This window comes from Peromyscus leucopus, chromosome 6 (genome assembly GCF_004664715.2).
Source record: "Peromyscus leucopus breed LL Stock chromosome 6, UCI_PerLeu_2.1, whole genome shotgun sequence".
Lineage (NCBI taxonomy): Eukaryota > Metazoa > Chordata > Mammalia > Rodentia > Cricetidae > Peromyscus > Peromyscus leucopus.
Window position 1 is genome coordinate 9,073,298 of NC_051068.1, and position 19,000 is coordinate 9,092,297.

A 19,000-nucleotide genomic window follows, 5' to 3' on the forward strand; every position below is an offset into this window, starting at 1 on the left:
CCAGGAAATAAATGTATTACAGATATTATTATTATAATATTCTATATAATTATAGTGCTCTTTCTTCCAACATTATCAAGCATTTGACATTCTCTAGGTAACACATATACAATGAAGCAACATGAATTGACCCAACTCATGAAAAGCAGAGGAGTGGCAGTGTTAGCGTAGACAGGTCTGGCCTTGTGTTTTCAGAGGCTCAACTTCTCATCCGAAGAGCTGAAAATTAGAGCCCGCACCAATTTACACAAGAAGCAAGGTTCTATCATTTGAGCAAAGTGATGGCAGAGATTATAGGCAGATACACTGTCAAGATCAATAGGAGACCACATGAGTAAGGATGCTCATGGGCCCCACACATTCTATGCTTCATTCTGTGGGGTTAAAGACTAGTTACTTGGGGTGGGGCTAGTTTGGATGGCTCTCTATTTTGATTGATAGATTAGATCATATATTCATTTTTTTTCCTACTGCATATGTTCCTTCCTATAATGCATCTAGTTTTAATTATGTCTCATTTGTTATACATATACACAAGCTAGTAAATAGAGGACGAGCCCCAAAGATTACTAGAGAACACAATTTTGTCTTACTGCATGTGCAACCCTAATCTAGTTTAAGCCATGTTGGCCCTCCTATTCATCATATCTGGATACACTTGGAATATGCTTGAAAAGATACCGTCCAAACTGAACTGTAACCAGAACAGGACGATTTATACGTTTGTCTAGAGATGGGAGTACATGTAGCCTGATGCAGGTGCGAGTCCAAGGGGCTCTGAGCTTACTAGGTGCATTGTTTGGAAAGGGATGTATGTGCATGGTGTCTGCAGTGAAAGAGCTAGCCAGCCAAGTGCATTATTACAAGAGAGGGACAATGTTGTGGAATGTTATTTTAAGGTGTGTTACTTTTGTTTATGTTGCATTTGTTTAACTCTGTGAAACTGTGATACTGTGCCTGTCTAAAACACCTGATGGCCTAATAAAGAACTGAACGGCCAATAGCAAAGCAGGAGAAAAGGTGAGTGGGACTAGCAGGCAGAGAGAGAGAATATATAGAAGGAGAAATCTGAGAGGAAAAAGAGAATAGCCAGAGAAAGAGGAGGACTCCAGGGGCCAACCACCCAGCTACATAGCAAGTCACAGAGTAAAATTTATGGAAGTAAGAAAATGGGAAAAGCCCAGAGGCAAAAGATGTATGAGCTAATTTAAAGTTAAGAAAAGCTGGCTATCAACAAGCCAAGCTAAGGCCAAACATTTATAATTAAGAATAAGCCACTCTGAGAAATATTTTTGGGAACTGGGTGGTGGGCCCCCAAAAGAGCAAAAACAAACAACAATAGGACAGGGTATGGCTGAACCCAAACCAAATACTGCCCCACACTTGCCTGCCTCAGCAGGAAACAGGTGGAAGCCCAGTCTGCAAACACATATGGTAATTATGCAGTACACATATGAACATATACGGAAGCATCCATTGCTAGGAGACATTGACAACCCTACTTTTTGGTTTAACAGCTTGTTTCGAAGCCAAAACTCAACTTATTCCTTAAAATTCTCATCATAAAGTCAGTTAAATTTAGCACTGGGGATTTGTGTACAACTTTGGTGACACTAATGTCAGTATTGATAACCCACTACCACCAGACAACTTAATTTTGAGTGTTTAAAAACAATCTCAACCTTAACTTTAGCTTTTTGGAATACTTCCAGTTACCACCGACTGTGAGCTCACTTATAAAACTGAAGACTCTTGGACTCACAGGAAATGACTTTTTATCCTTCCCAGAGGAAATCTTTTCCTTAGTGTCTCTGGAGAAATTATACATTGGACAAGACCAGGGATTCAAGTTCTCCAGTGTGCCAGAAAACATCAAGAAATTGCAGGTAAGCCCTCCCAAGGAACAGACAAGAGGTGCATGCCACCCTGCCCCAGAGCTAATGCTGAGAGAACATGAGGCAATGTTTCCCACATTGCATAAAGGATGTATTTGTATTGGATTTTCAGCCCCAAACCATGGGTTTTACATTTCGGGGCTCTGACTGTTACTGAACAAGCCCTACAACACTGTACTGTGATTGTTATTTAGTATGTCTTGTACCTATTCTTTTTCTGTCCCACCCACCAGCTCCTAAATAATAACACAGAGATTTATTATCAATTATGAAAGCTCAGCCTATAGCCTAGGCTTGTTTCTAACTAGTTCTTTTAACGTAACCCATGTATAGTATTCTACATTCTGCCATGTGGCTCGTGGCTGTTACCACTTGCCATGCACATGCTGCTTGCTCTGTGTCTCCTGGTGTCTCTGCCTCTGTTCTTTCCAGAGTCCCCACTGTCCCCAAAAGTCCTGCCTAATCTCTTCCTACCTACCTATTGGCCATTCAGCTCTTTATTAAACCAACCAGAAGGCACCTTGGCAAAGACACATCTTCACAGTGTAAATAAATATTCTGCCACAATGTCTTTTTAAAAAAGATATCTTATAGCCGCTCAGTGGTGGCGCACACCTTTAATCCCAGTACTCGGGAGGCAGAGGCAGAGGCAGGCAGATCTCTGTGAGTTCGAGGCCAGCCTGGTCTACAAAGCAAGTTCCAGGAAAGGCGCAAAGCTACACAGAGAAACCCTGTCTCAAAAAAAAGATATCTTTTGTTTATTCCCAACAATTTCATATACATATGCAATGCATCTTGATCCCATCCCACCCCAACTCCCCTGCTTATTCCCCCAAGACACCCCCTTACATATCTGCCTGTCTTAGTTAGAGTTACTATTGCTGAAAGGAAACACCATGATCAAAAGCAACTTGGGGAGAAAAGAGTTTATTTCACTCACAGTTCCATATAGCAATTCATTGTCAGAGGAGCTGATACAGGTGCCATGGAGGGGTGCTGCTTACTTGCTTGCTCCCCAAATGGCTTACCTAGCCTGCTTTCTTATAGAACCCAGGACCAGCAGCCCAGGGAGGTCACCCACAGTGGGTTGGGTCCTCTATCATCAATCACTAATTAAGAAAATGCCTTACAGCTGGATCTCATTTTCTTAATTGAGGTCCCCTCCTTTCAGATAACTCCAGCATGTATCAAGTTGACATAAAACTAGTCAGCACACCCTCCAACCTTCAGGTCCAGTCTTCTTTTTTAATCCCACTGTATCCATTTCTGCTGCCTGCTAGAATGCTGATTGACCATTGTGTGGCTTGGTCTTGTGCAGGTAACCACAGCTTCTCCTAGTTCATAAGTCATGTCCTTGTCCAGAAAACAGCATTTCCCAGCACTCCTCCCCATCCTCTACCTTTCTGTCCACCGCCTCTGCTATTACATTCTCTGAGGGGATTCAACACCAGTGCCGTATACGGGTTATTTAAAATCCGCTTATTTTCAGCCTTTTGACCATTTTCAGTCTCCACATTAGCTGCTGCCTAATACAGAAAGAAGTTTCTCTGGCCAAGGTTGAGGACAGAACTAACCTATGGGTATAAATGTAAGTATTATAAAGGCAGTTGACAACATGAGCATTTAGCAAAAACACAGAAATAGTTTCTTCACTGGCACTTATGACCTTCCAGCCATGGGCTTTTGACCAGGTTTATAGTACCAGGCACACATTCCGCCTGTGTGGGCCTCAAATCCCAGCAGAAAGTGATTGGTTACCCCATAACTTACATGCCACTATTGCATCAGTGGCTCTTCTTTCTACTATTGCATTTTGGTATTTTTATTTGTAGAAATTGACTCATACCATTTTCTATTTAATTTATATATTTCATAAATACCCATTGAAAAAGACATTGTTTAGAAGTTAAAGTGTCCTATAAGTAACATGATTGGGAGCCTAAAATTTTGGCACCAGGATTCCCTATAAGGAACAATATGACCTGACTTTCTTGCTTGGTGATGGCAATCTGATGACAGGTCCATAGTTCTCTGCTGAATCCTGAATCAAAATAACTTCATCCACAGTAGTGTTTTTATATGTGTATTTGTGGAGAACTGTTTGTCCATATTCCTCTTCCCTCTTAATGATAATGATGTAGTAGCTCTGGGCTATTCATAACCTTTGGAACAGAACTGAGCAATGGTATGTATAATACTGATAATTCTCACTGTGACACAGAGATCCTATCCTTAATTCTCCATTACTCTGTCTATGCTCAAAGAACACCTTTCACCATCTTGTTCCTTGTATAAGACATACCATTACCATGGGGTTAAATGCAAATATTAAATATTATTATTTTATTTTGCCCAGTAAAGTTGAAAATAGGTAATCCAAACCAATTATCCATGGTTTTTGGCTACTTTAACCTATATGACTTGGGGCACTTAGTTGAATAATTATAGCAATTGCCAAAGATAACTAGCTATTGAAAGGGAGTACATGCTGTAATGACCCAAGTTCCTTTTTATGAGGTTTTGATAAAATTAAGTTCCAGTATTCTCATTTCCTGTGTAAATGGAAACTAAATCCAATGGCTTTACTCAAAGCAATTGTATTTCTTGATATTAATTATGTAAATATTTACTAGTTAGTCCTTTTGCCATTGGGACCAGTATACCTTACTAAACCATCCAAGGAAAGATGGGTTTATTTGGGCTTCCATTGGAGGGATTTCAGTCCTACACACTGGGGAAGACATCATGGCAGGAGGGCTTTGTGTATGGCAGAAGGAATATGTAGCAGAGGCTCCTTAATCTTGGCAGATCAGGAAACAGAACTAGACCAGAGCTAGGGACAGGTATGACCTCCCATGGCCTGCATCTGGGGCTTGCTTCTGCCAGCTAGCCCACATCTTAAAGGCTCCTCCAACTTCAAGAAGCACTGAAGATTGGGGAATAGGTACTGAAAGCATGAGGCTTGAGGGACATTTCAGATTCAAACCACAACAAACATGTTTCTCCATTGTCCCAAGGCATGAGTTCCCTACTGCACATGAGTGGATACTCACAGATAAGTCTGATTATTGTAATTCGCTTATTAAGATAAGTGTCCTCACCACACCCTCTCATGTTATGGCAGAATCTTAAAGAACTATACATAGAAAACAACTTTCTGGAGTCCCTGCCTTCATCCTTGGGGTCAATGTCAAACCTGGAAGTTCTTGATTGTCGGCATAATCTTCTTAAGCAACTCCCAGATGCCATTTGCCATCTTCAAGGTGAGGAACTTCCTAGAGCTACAGCCTGGTAGAGTGAGCTCCACATTGCCCAGGAATGGCTTCTTTGACTTAAGAAAGACCAATTTCAGAGTCTGTAGAGCTAATTACAACTTTTTGTATGTAATTCCTGTATCATCAGCCACTGACAGGCTCTCTAACAACACAAGGGAAGCCAGGTGCCTCTATATTTGTATAGCTAAGAGTCTTAGTAGTTTATGATTTGAATGAAAAAGAGAAGCAAATAGTGGTTGCTTAGAAAATTAGTATACATCCATGATTTCATTACACCACCATCAGCACAACTGACTGAATGAACACATGTGATATGGCAACATTTAGAGTTGGATCCTGATGTAAATGTTTATCTAGATCACTAAGTCATTTGAATAAAAGGAAAATTATTGACCAGAATGATGAAATCAGCAAAGGGGATTTTTATAATTGCATGATTGACTTGGAAAAAGTAATCACACTTGATTCCTAAACACTCAAGTATTGTTTGGCTGAGTCATTCCTTATCCATATATCCATGTACCTCCCATTTATCAAGTCTTTGCTGAGTACTGACTGGGTTCTTTCCTGCTGTGGAAGATCAGACATAGACAGACATTTGATTAGATGGTATTAGAAGCCATGGGTTTGGTACCTCCCTCCTCTCCAACCACTTATCAGTGGATTCACCTGGGTGGGTTTAGGCACTGAGATCCTAGGTTACATCAACCAATTAAAATGAAAATCTTTGCAGATTTGAGAGAGCTACTGCTGGAGGACAACTTACTCAGCCGCTCCCGGATAGCCTTGATCATCTGGTGAAACTTAAAGTCCTAACACTAATGAACAATCCATGAAAGACCTCCAATGGAAGTGTGTGTCAAAGGCAATGAAGCCATATGAAATACTTGAAGGAAACAGGATTAGGAAAATAATGGCACAAAGGTAGACTCAGTACAGATTCTTTATATTTTATTTGTAAATTTTTATTCTTGGACAACTTTTTGTGTGTATATGATGCATCTTGATAACACTTGCACCTTATTCCCCTCAACCCTGAGCTCAGACCTCCCTCAACCTGTCCTCCTTCATGTCCCTCCTCTTCATGCCTGCCCTTTTTAATAACTCACCAAAGCCAGTTAATGTTGGCTGCATGCCCATGAATGTGGGGCAGACACTAGAGCATGGGAACCCTACCAGCAGTCACACCCTTAAGAAAATTGATTCCTCCAGAAGCCCTCAACTGCCAATAACCCTTCAGCAAGGGATGGGGCCTCATGAGCCTGTCCGTGATGAATTGTTGGTGGCTTGATTGTGTGTAGGCATCCACAGCTGCTGTGCGTTAATGACTGTGATGGCCATGTTGTGTTTAGAGGGTGACTCCCCCTCCTGGGATCTTATATTCTTTTCTCTTCTGTGATGTTTTCTGAGCTCAGGGACTAGGGAATGAGCACTCACCACTTACATATTATCAACTCTGACCAGTTCTGATTCTCTGCACTGACTGCCACTCACTGCTGTAAGAGGCTTCTCCAAAGAAGGCTGGGTGCAACACTAGCCCATGGATAATAGTCAGTTTCCTGATGGGCCCTGCCCAACCTGTCGAACAGTCCAGAATAAAAGAGTGAGGCTTGAGAAATAATAAATAGGAAAAACAGAGACATAGACATAAAAGAAAAAGACAGAGACACAGGATAGCTTCAGGGGGGCTCTGAGCCAATACACAGCAGCCCGAAGTTTATTTATCATAGCTTTTTATACCCAAAGCAAGGGAGGCAAAAGACTTCTTCCTCTCAAGGACACCATGGTTCAAGGCACAAACAAGTGTAAACACATCCTTAATTCTCAAAACATCTAGTAACCACACCTTTGGCAAAACATCCTGTTATACAACCTTGAAGACTAAGACATCTGGAAGAGTTGGGCAGGAAACAACACCAGTAGTGAAACCTGGACAGACATTTTTATCTGGTGTGTAGCATCCTTTGTGCATTAGGTAGCCATGATTGTTTGGGGCAGACATCTGACAGTTGAAGTTAACCATTTTATTCTTTACCTTGGGCAAAATCTCCCTTCCTGATCATTTTAATTTCTGATGTAGAGGAAGGACCACCCAGAATTGAGCTTTAACCCTTTCATTTCCTAATCGATCAAAAGACCTTTCTGTTTACCATGTAAACTCTGAGTTGGAAAGAAATATTTTGCCGAAGGAACTGTTCTAACACCTACTCTGTGTTCTGGAGTGGTGTAAATGGGCCTTGAATAAAGGATTGGCAGGATTAGACATCTGGTAACCATGCCTTTAGCCAAACATTCTGTTATCCAGCCTAAGACAGCTTGAACTCTCTGACCTTGAGTCAAGAAGGAATCAAGGCACAATCTGGGGTCACTGTGGATCCACAATTCCCCCTTTTACATTTGTTTATTAAAGGTCCTCTGGACCCCTCAGATGACTGTGCTGTCGTAGGTTGCCTTCTCAACCACCCAGTCTTACCTGTCATTGGCATATGAATTCCATTATTCGTGGCCTGTCTTAGGTTGAAAGGTGGTGAAAAGGACTTAACTGTCTTGACTACCAGCCTCTGGAAAATTACAAGGTAGAGTGCAGAGCTTAACTCTATGCAGCTCTGATTCTACCAAGAGTTCACAAATAGCTTGATAATTATAGGCAAGCAAATAATGTTCCATGGTTGCAATACCTCCTAATACAAGAGTAAAGGATGAATAAGATGGAATGACCTTTTTACACTGGTCCAGGATGTCTACAGCAGTTTAGTTGCATCAAAACCAAACTTTTCCTTATTTAAAATCAGTAATCTCCTGATGCAACTTCATCAAATTTAAGGACTCATTAGCATCATACCAAATTCCTCTCAGATGAGCCCTAACATTTTCCTACCCAGTAGCATTTTTATTGTAAACAGAAGAGGCTACACAAACTAGTTATATTTAGCAGGGCGTTTCAAATGAAATTTTTCTTTAACTTTTGAATCTCATCTCCTAACAACTGTACTATTTCAAATAAAGCATTCAGCTTATGCTTCATTTTCATATCAATATCTTCTTGAGTTCTTGAGGCTCATAAATACATTTTGAGACATTTGATACACATACTCTGCAGTCTGATAGATTGAGACAATGTTACTGCAGTGGTAGTGGTGGAACTATCAAGGAAATTAGGGCAATAATTCTAGCAGTTGCCCTTTGTCATCATACCATGGTTCACTAGCATTAGCAGGTTAACACCGTAATTCTAGTATGATTATTAACAATGGACACACAATTGATTAAATTACAATTCTCAAAAACTTATATCAAAGCTACATTTGAACTGCTCCAGTCATGAATACCAAATATCAGCAGCAAAACTTTTATCCTACTCCTACTCATCAGTACATTTTTAAAAAATTTAAAATAAAGAGGGCATGATATGGTGACTGAGAATATAACTCCAGTTATTTATATTTTTTAAGCTGTATCTTGAGACTGCCATGAGCTTATAAATCAAAATGTCCATTGCCATGGAACCGCTTCTGTCCATCCCATTTCTGAGATCTGAAAACCTATGCATACATTCAAAAAGCCAGTTCTGATATTAGTCTTCACATTTTTCGTTGAAAGCTCAAGATCAGGGCCCAGTTTGCCAGCTTCCCTGAAGTCCTTGTATGCTGCTCAAGCCATAACACAAACCTTTCCCTTGCACCATGATCATTGTGTTTTTCAGTTTTGGGGTTTATCCAAAAATGCACCCATGCTTAGTAATGAATTGGGGAGGGGGGCAAGGTCTCAAGGGCTCTCCAACCACATAGCCACCCATATCACTCCCACTGCTGGCTCATCTTCGAGGGACCCCAGTGTCAACTGCCTCTTACTCCATGAGCTCAAGTGACTGCCCCTGTGTCCCCTCAGTCCTCTCTATTCAGCACCCCAGGTCCCAGAAGAAGCCCAGCCTCGGCTGCCATACCCCAGCTCTGTGACCTGCTCTGCCCATGCCCTGCATCCTCTGTGCACTCATCCTTGCTCAAATGGCCAAATGCCAACCCCAGGGCAGCTGGCCTGCCAGACTTGGGCCAGACGCCATCCCTCAGCAGTCCACAGTTACTCCCTTACCACTGCTCCATGGATGCTCACAGGCAGCCCTGCAGCTCTACCTCACCTTGCCACTGGGAGCCTGGTCCAGTCAGCATCAGCAGCTCCTGAGCTTCCTCCAGCAGCATGGTTCCTCAGGGTTTCGGAGTGCATCCTCCAGCCACGCCAGTCAGGTTCTCGCAGACATCCCGGCTGTCTGTGTTCTCCCTGTCTAGGCTCCTTCGTGGCAGAAGGCAACACAGACCCCCACTGTTCTCACTGCCTCTCTCAACACCCACCGCAATGCTGGTAGGTCTCAGGGATGCCGGGTCAGGGCAGCTGCTGCTGCTGCCGCTGCCATGCAGCTTCTGCAGCTAGCAGTGGTGGCGTCTGAAGTAGCTGCTCATTCTCAAGCTGCTGGGTTCTTGGTGGGTGCTCATGGCGGGTACTTGGTCCCAGACAGCTTCCTAGTTTTCCTCCATATGTCTGTATCCAAGGTTCCATGCTCAGGGAAACCAAGGGTGCATCTGCTCTATCCTAAGTATTTTTTTTTTAAAGCCTCCATATAGCTTTATTCCTTAAACCTACATTACTCAGATCTCATAAAAGCTTTCATGACTTACTTATAACTTTAGACCTAAGTTAGACCTGTATCCTCAGCACATCTAGATCACTCATTCAGACTAACACCATCATTCATTCAAACCCATATGACATACTCAGACATTTTTATTTTCAAACTATTTTCTCAGACTTAAAAACAACATAAATTCAAACCTTATGTGCTGTAGCCCTAATTTTAGCTCCTCTGGCTTTTAAAATATCTTTAAATGGATGTCTACTATTACCCTGCTCTATATTTATGATTTATTACTGAGTTAATCACCACATTTCCATTTAATCTTATCTGAGCACTCACTTCAACTTGTGGTGTCCTTCATTGGATCCCCTGCATTCAAGTCCCTGTTTTGGCACCATCTTCCAGGCCCTGCCTAACAACCCTGAACAGGGGAGTGAGGATTGAGAAATAGGAGATAGGAAAAACAGAGACATAGACATCAAAGAAAAAGACAGAGACACAGGATAGTTTCAGGAGGGCTCTGAGTCAATACCATGGCAGCTCTGAGTTTATTTCTCACAGACTTTTTATACCCAAAGCAAGGGGGGCAAAAGACCTCCCCCTGTCAAGGACACCATAGTTCAAGGTACAAACAAATGTAAACATCTTTTTTTGGCAAAATATCTTGTTATCCAGCCTAAGGGGGCAAAGATAAGCTTGAACTCTCGGACCATGAGTCAAGATGGAATCAAGGCACAGTCTGGGGTCACTGTGGGTTCCCACAGTTTCCCCTTCCACTGTGTGTCTGGGCATCGAACTTGGGCTGTCAAAGTTGGTGGTAAGTGTCTTTACCCACAGAGCCTTCTCAAAAGCCTTCTTAAATGATTTTATTGGAGTGAAAAAAATTCCATTAACAAAAGCAATGAAATGAGGTTAAGACATTTAAGATCAGAGTCTTAGAGACCAGGATCCGGCCATGAGCTAGGATCAAAGTGGGGAGAGCCTCGGGATCTTGCTCTCAGCTAATGACTCCATGAGACATACAGTACCACACTCTTCAACCAGTACAAGCCAACATCATCTCATGCACAAATGATATGTTAGCTCCCCAACTATCATCGTGCTCCCACAATTGTTTCCCCGCAACATGCCTTCCACTTGATAGTCAAGTGAAAGTGGGTCTCAGTAGGCTCTGGTGAAATGGACAATTCTTTGTTCCATCTGGAATAATAGTCCAGTTCCTGAGTCTACCAGATTCTCTACTGCAAACCTGCCATCCACTTATACTAAGTAGTTAGTAATACTTCTGTTTCTTTGTCAAAATTAAACTATGCTAATCATCATTAAATTTTAATAAATCAAATAATACCTAAGCTGCAGCATAAAGAAGGGAAGTAAAATAAGATACATTTTTTGTTCAAATATTTTTTCAAGATACATCTGCTTACAATGACTGTTCTGGAAGAATGGAAGCTGTATTTTTATTGGTTAGTTCCTAAAAGCATTTTTGAAAGATCATGTACTCTTCTTGCATATTTTAAAAATGGGTATTCAAATATTTTTGCTAGAAAATTGAGATAATTACAAGAAATTCAGTTTCCAAAGCATCTTAAATATAGTTGAGTATTTTATATGTGCCTAGTGGAATCTCAATGCCATTGCAACACCATTATCAATATCTATTCATAACAATTTGGATATGCCTATCTTTCATAGGCAGAAAGTTTGTTCTATATTCTTTTCTTTCTGGAATATGGATTACATGTTACCAAGGATCTTAGACAGTGTGTGTATGTTAATTCTATTTTGGACATTTTGGTTTAATTATTTTCCTGTTGATGGTCAGTGCTGAAGATGGGGTCCTTTTCTTGCTGACGGTCAGTGCTGGGGATGGGTTGTTTTCTTGCTGATGGTCAGTGCTGGGGACAGAATGCAGGAAGCTGCCAATGCTGAGCAAACACCTCAGTCCTGCGTGGCACCATCAGTCATTAATTTGTCCATAGACCATCCTTTTGTACTTCTAACCAACAATTTTTTCAGACTGTTTTTATCTTGAAATTTAAATTTGGAGTTGAGGGATGGCTCAAGAGATGAATTGTTGCCATTAGGTCTGAGGACCTGAGTGTGGTCCCTGGAGCTCGACATGGTGGAAAGAGAGAAAAATCTCCTGCAGGATGCCTTCTGACCAGTGCATGCTCACTGTGATACTCACACACCACACAAAGTCCATAAATAATGTAATAATGTTTTAAAAATTAAGCTATTTTTTTCTGTGGCCATAATTTTTAAAATATTCTAGATTATGTAATATAATTACTCATACTATAAATCATATAAACAATCACTTATTGTAAATTTTGATCATCTTTAGGCAGATAAAATATTTTAGAAAGACAAATAAAAAAAACCCCCCCACACACACACTTAGTTTGTACATATGTGCTTAATGACTACTAGTTACAAAATGAGACAGATTTTTTCATAGATACCACTTTGTTTTAACAATGGAAGTCTCGAGATACTGTTGACATAGATGAATTAGTGAGAACAAGAGAAGCTGTTTTCACTTTTTGCTTTGTATTATTCATTTTTTTTAATAATAATGCAGTACCCATTTCCAAACTTCAAGATCCCCAATCAAGACAGAGTCTTTAGCTGACACACTCACTGGTCTTGGTTTTGTCTTGACGCAGAGTTTTCAGCCACACAGCCTGAGAAACCCTCGTCCTGCAGCCCTTGAGCCATCTCCTTGTCAGCACCAACCCAAGTATTTTGTTCTAGTTATTTATAACAGAGATTTTTAGAGTCCTAGGCAAGATGCCATAGGGTGTGAGGTGTGCCTGTTCTTGCTAACATACCACCTGGGTGACTGTGTAGGGGACAGGGTGATGAGAAGCTGCATTCCTGGGCTGAGCTTGGGAAGGGTTGCATCTGGAAGCTGAACTCAGGAAGCTGATGACCCTCTTGTGGTCCAGGACTCAAGTCTACTTAACTTCAAGATAACAAAAGCCCTGTAAATGTCCAAAATGCCTCCAGAGGGCAGTACTGTTCCCAAAGAGTCTGTCCTTAATCCTTCCACTTATTTCTTGACTGGTGCTCAAACTGGATCCTGAGAGTTCTTGCAAAGACCAATCTGCCCAGAGATGATGCCCCCCAGACAAGGGTGACAGTCTTGGCCTCCATTCACTCTGCTAAAGCACCCTCGTCAGAGCCTCTTTCCATGAGTCGTCAACATAAGACCCAGCCATCTCATTAGTTTAATCACCAGAAGTGGCTTTCTCTTTTCCCCCAGACAATGTTCTAGGCACTGGAGATGCACCAGTGAGCAAAACCGACAGGTGTTTCTGTCTGCTTATTGCTTAAAAGCTAGTGGGATTGCATTAAGCATGAAAAATAAAACAAAGTTTTGTATATGTATCTTTTTGTTGTTTTTGTTTTGTTTTTAAGATGGGGTTTCTTTGTGTAAAACTCACTCTGTAGACCAGGATAGCCTCGAACTCACAGAGCTCTGCCTGCCTCTGTCTCCTGAATGTTGACATTGTTCATGCATCTTTTCAGTTCTTGAGAGGCAGAGCCCAGTGGATTTCTGAGTCCCAGGACAGCCTGATCTACATAGTGAGTTCCAGGCCAGCCAGGGAAAACTAGTGAGATCTTATCTTTTTTTTAAAAAAAAGTAATGAGTGTTATTTGGGGGGAAAATCAAAGTAAAGGGAATTGAAATTGCTAGAAGATTTTCCTTCTTTAAAAGATTATTATATTTATTCAGTATGGGTGGGTGGGTAGATGTGTGTGAAGGCACATGGGTCCCACAAGTCAAGATTGAAGGTCAGAGGGAACGCTGAGAGGGGAGAAATAGTTTTCCCCAGGGAAGAGCACACCAGCTGGTTCTCCAATCCCAAATGGACTGCTCTGAAAACACACACACAGGTAACGTCATACAGACTGAGCAGGTTATATTTAGGAATATCTATGTATATACGTGTACATATATGCATGTTACAACAATTAGTGCAAAAAGAGGCCATTAATTTGAAAAAGAGCAAGGGAGATATATAGGAGGGCTGGAGGGGGAAATGATGTGATTATATTATAATCTCAACAATAAAAGAAAAAGAATTGAAAAAAGTGTGGAGATCAGACAAGAATGTGCATGGTCTGTTCTCTTCCTTCCAGCAGGTGGGTCCTGGGGATCCAATTCAGGTCACCAGGCTTGGCAGCAACCCTCTGCAGCTGTGGAGTCAGTGCCTCGAACTCCGGTGTTCCTCCCTTCCCTCCTCCTTACCTCCCTCCTCACTCTCTTTCCCCATTCTTGTGTGTGTGTATGTGAGTGTGTGCGTGTGTGTGTGTGTGTGTGTTGTGTGTGTGTGTGTGTGTGTGTTTAGGTTGAGAGAGGGTGTTGATTTGCCTGGGTGATCAGGGAAGATCTCTTTGCAAGCAAGATGCCTGTCTTGGCTTGGGCTGCAATAACAAATAGCACAGAACAGAGGGCTTAAAGGGCTGGATTTTACTTCCTCCCAGCTCAAGAGATGGGGAGTTTGACATCAGGCTCCAGCCTGACTGGACTCTCTAGTGGGCTCTCTTTTCCTGTCTTTCAGATGACTTTCTTCTGTGTCCTTATTGATATTTCTTCGGAGGGCACTAATCCCTTCATGAAGGCCCAGTCCTCATGATCTTATCTAAATTTATTCACCCCTGCTGTAACTCTTATCTCCAAATACCATTCCGCTGGGGGGGGGGGAGCGGGGCTTCAGCATAAACGGGGATCCAGGTCAGTCTGCAGCAGCAAGTGAGCAAGCTCTGGGGAGGGTGAACCATCTGAATATTGGAAAGAAGACTTGAGGCAGAGCAGCCACCTGATGCAGAAGCCCGGGGTTAGCCTGGCACCCGGTGTATCCAAGCAAGAGAGAGGCCCCTGTGTCTGGAGCAGACGGCAAGGAAAGAGGAGCTAAGAGAACGGAGAAGTGAGAGGGTGGGGTCAAGTCAGTGAGTCTTGACTCCGTGGTGAGGACTCCAGCTTTTGTTCTGAGAGAAATGAGGAGCCAATCATTGGAGGCTCTGAGCAGAGTGTGCCAGGAGAGGACAGGCGCTCCCAAGTAGGTGGGCAGCAACAGCCTCTGGGGAACAGTGGGGACTGGTTTTTAGTAGAAGCCAAGGCAATCTTTCAACAAGAGGGAGGCAGAGTGCGTACACAAGATTTCTCAACTCTCCATACTACATGCTGCCATTCCCCATTGTCCTTATCATTTGGGAACTCATACTTGTACTTATTTAAGGCAGGATCTCATGTAGCCCACTCAATATAAAGCCAGGGGTATCCTTGAACTTCTGATTCTCTTGCGTCTATCTCCCAAGTGCTGTGATTTCAGGCATGGGCCACCAAACCAATTTATGTGGTATTAGGCATCAGACCCAGGACTTCATGCCTGCTTGGGCAAGCCCTTTACCAGGGAGCTCCACCTCAAGCCTGCAGTCACACACTTAGGGCCCTTCCCACTACTGCATATGGCCTTCAGAAGCCACAGCTCTCTACCCAACGGCCTGGAGACAAGGTCTCTTGCCCCACTGAAGGATACCATTTCATCTAGGCTAGCTAGCCAGTACGATCTTGGAATGTGCCTGCTTCCACTGCACAGTGCTGGAGTTACAGGCAGGCACAGTACATATCAGGTGCTGGGGATTTGAACTTAGGTTCTCATACTTCCACAGCAAATGTTCTTATCCACCGTGTCTCCCCAACCCTTCAACATGTTTTGAGAGAAGTAAGCCACAGTAAGAGCATAGCAATCACAGTTCAAGCTAACACTGAGTTTGGGTCTATCTTGTTTTCAGATTCAGGCGTGGTGGCGTGGAACCATGGTGCGGAAAGGATTTGGGTCTTTTGAAGAGCTACTAAAAGCCAGAAAAAAAGGAAAAACCTCTCCAAAAGATAAGAAAGGCAAAAAGGCTGCAAAAGGAAAACCTGCAAAAGGAAATAAAAAATAATTGTGTAAATGAATGAATGACGATAAGGATCACTAACAGAGCAGAAAGACAACATGTCTAGGGACCAGACAACAGCCACACTAAAATCCACCCAATTCAGGTTATTTGTAATAACAAAAGAGTCTTAATTTGACTGAAATGTTCATGGGAAGAATGACATAATGCCTGGTAACTGCTTCAACATAGCATGCTAGAGGATAGATAAGGGGACATGGGTTCAGATGAAGCAAGGCAGGACCCGCCGTGAATTAACATCTGCAGAAGTGGGCGATGAGCATGTGGCAGTCCCTGCATTCTCTTGTCTACTTAAAAACATCTGGGGGAATCATGGATTTACAGGGAAATACACAAGCATGTCTAATCACCCCTACCTGTGACAGCTTTGCACAGCACTAGTTTGAAAATAAGACTAAAAAACTCATTGGTTCAATCAACAGCACTCACTCAGATTCCATCAGTTATGTGTGCACACGTGTGTGCATTGTGTAGTTCAATGCAATTGTGTCACACATAGCTTTGTACAAACACTGCTGTAGTCAAAGGCACAGGTTGCTCCTCACAAGTCTCCATTGTGACATTCTTTTGTATTCACACTTCTCTCTGTGTACCAAATCCTAACTTACCCTCCATTTCCCATCAAATGATAGGGACTTGCAGCTTCCTTCAAACTTTTCATTATATTTATTTACTCTGTGTGTGTGTGTGTGTGTGTGTGTGCGCGCGCGCGCGCGCGCGCGCGCGCGCGCGCCTCAGTAAATAAAATGGAGAGGCAGAGAAGACACCAGATAGCATCTTTGGGCCTCCATGTGCAAACACACTCACACACATACACACACCAACACACATGTGAACACTTATACACACATGCACACACACCACACACATACATACACATGCAAAGAAGATAATATGAGAATGTTACAGTTAAGTGTTTTTCACAGTAGAATTGTATACATAGACGTGTGTGTACACACACGCACCTTTGTGGAACACATGTAACATATAGGGAAACAAGGCAGAAAATCTCAGAATGATAAATAAATCAGATCACCAAAATATGAACACCTTTGGTGAGATTTCTAAATAGTCAATGGATTAATTATTCATCCCAAACAAATGAAAATTCTGCTCTAAAACATCATCTTTGTTTTTTAAGATATACTAAAGACACACATTATTATTATCATTTTGTGTGTGAATATGTGTATGTGTGTGCATGTGCAGGTGTGTGTGTATGTGTGTGTGTGAGTGAATTAATGTTATGTTTTGTATAGTTCTCTTAAGAAATTGTTCTTGAATGTAGGTTTGTAGGTTCGTAGGAAGGTTGAGAATAGTAATTATAATTTTGTATAGCTCTGTTTATGTTAGAATTATTATGTTAAGTTTGATGCAGTTGCATCAAGAGCTTGCAACTCTTTTAAAATATAAAGAAGAGGAACCTGTTGTAGCCCACTAGGTTTCCTGGTGGCTGTACCCAGCAGGACTGCATGGGAGATTGATTAGACCACGGTCCTGAGTACTAGGTGTTTGTAAGGGTCTAACTAGCTCCACCCCTTGGCATTGTTATAAATAGCCCTTTGGAATAAAGCTCTGGGCTGGTGGATAAGGATCCAGGCCCACCTGAGACTATCCTGTGTTCTCTCTCTGTTTCTGTCCACCTCTATGTCTAACTAAGTATCTTATCCCTCATTCCTCAGAGTTCCTGGGGTAAATAATTGTGAGGGCTAGTCCCCCACAATTCATTTACATTCTTTTGCTCTATTGGAGAAATGTTCATTCCTTAGGAAGCAGCCTACTGAAACCCACCATGGTCAAACTGAATGCCCCTTCTGTGGTCATGGGTAAAGCAGCATCCTAGTTCCTCCTCCTGTGAGGCTGGGACAGCCCATCTTCTCATCCCTATCTCAGTGACCACAGGAAGTTTGGTCACAGCACATAATAAGTGCCTAAACCATAGCCCACAGCCCCGGGACCTCGATGGCCCAAGGCTGATGTCTAGTTCAGTTAGCTTTTTAAGGAAGCAGAGGTTTTGGCAGAAAATGGCCCATCCGGTGTCACAGACGCTGTTGTTGTAGCTCAGGTCAAGCTTCTGCAGCTCGGCTAAGTGGCCTGTCCGCATGGCTGAGGCTGGAAAATAAAATCACTCTAAATAGAAGGATGCTCTCTCCTTTGGCTGTTCCCCATTTCCAGTAACGCACCTCTTCTGAGATTAGTAGCAATTGATAACTTACTTTTAGCTAGTGGTCTCGTTTGGGGCATCAGAAAGTATTTTAGTGAGAAACTTTATCTCCATGATTCCCATATACACCTCGAAAATAAACTCACCCCCTTTCTAAGTCCCAACTGAAAGAATTTCATTTTTGCATTAGTTTAAGGTCTTTGCTACACTGGACTCCCTGCCCTACTGCAGATATTTCCTAATTAAATGCACAGGCTAATGGCTCACTGGCTTTGATTAAGGACCATTTGGTGCACAGCCATCTTGCTGTTAAATGCTGACTAGTTATTCATTGGTTTGTAATTCTATCTAACTATTCATCCAACAATTATTTGACTGAGTACATTTATTTTGGAGGTGCTGGGAGTTGAGCCTGGGGTCTCAAACATGCCAGGTAAGTACTCCACTACTGAGTTGTATCACCATCCCTAACAGTAAGTCCAATGTACAAACTGTTCTGTTCACTTTAGAGACTTCTGGTACACAAGACAGTTTTCTCTTTGAATAGCCTTTATCATATTGTGGTCTAAGGGAAGATGATGCTTCTGCAACAGGAAGTAGGCAAGTTACCCAAGGCAAATGGCACCTGCATGCCTCTTCAGCTGAACCAGGAGAGGGTTAGGAAGAAGAAATAAATGATGCAGAATCTTAGAGTAAAGGATCTTGGGAGTCTTCTCACCCTCTGACAGTCTCTATTGACAGCCACCACGGCCTGTCTTCCGCTCCATGCTCTTTCGGCCCATCATGAAGCTGATCTCATGGAAGGAAGCCCTTTTGGGGACCCCGGTCTACCCCACCCCCACCACCTTGGTCAGCTCATCTCGAGGAATACTTGTGGCTCCAGAAATCAGGGAGCTGATAGCAGAGTAGTGATGGGGGTTCCCAAAGCTAGATGGGAGACACCAGGCTTTCCATTGCTCCCAGATGGAGGTGAACACCAGGACTGTAATTCCAGGGCATATTGGGCTAAGGTACATTGCCTGGACTCTGGACTCTGATAACTTAAATTATTGCTTATTTAATT

General features: G+C 42.4%; 1 long non-coding RNA gene across 2 annotated transcripts; it reads left to right on the plus strand.

Annotated features, from left to right (window-relative positions):
* Nucleotides 1-1,649: 1,649 nt before the first annotated feature.
* LOC114686741 lies at nucleotides 1,650-16,460 on the plus strand. Of its 2 annotated transcripts, none has more exons than XR_005091727.1 (3): nucleotides 1,650-1,886; nucleotides 5,020-5,158; nucleotides 15,606-16,460. It is a non-coding gene; the product is annotated as an uncharacterized LOC114686741 (long non-coding RNA). The 2 variants fall into 2 exon arrangements; XR_005091726.1 differs by lacking the exon at nucleotides 15,606-16,460 and adding an exon at nucleotides 5,904-5,943 and having other exon boundaries at nucleotides 1,652-1,886.
* Nucleotides 16,461-19,000: the final 2,540 nt, after the last annotated feature.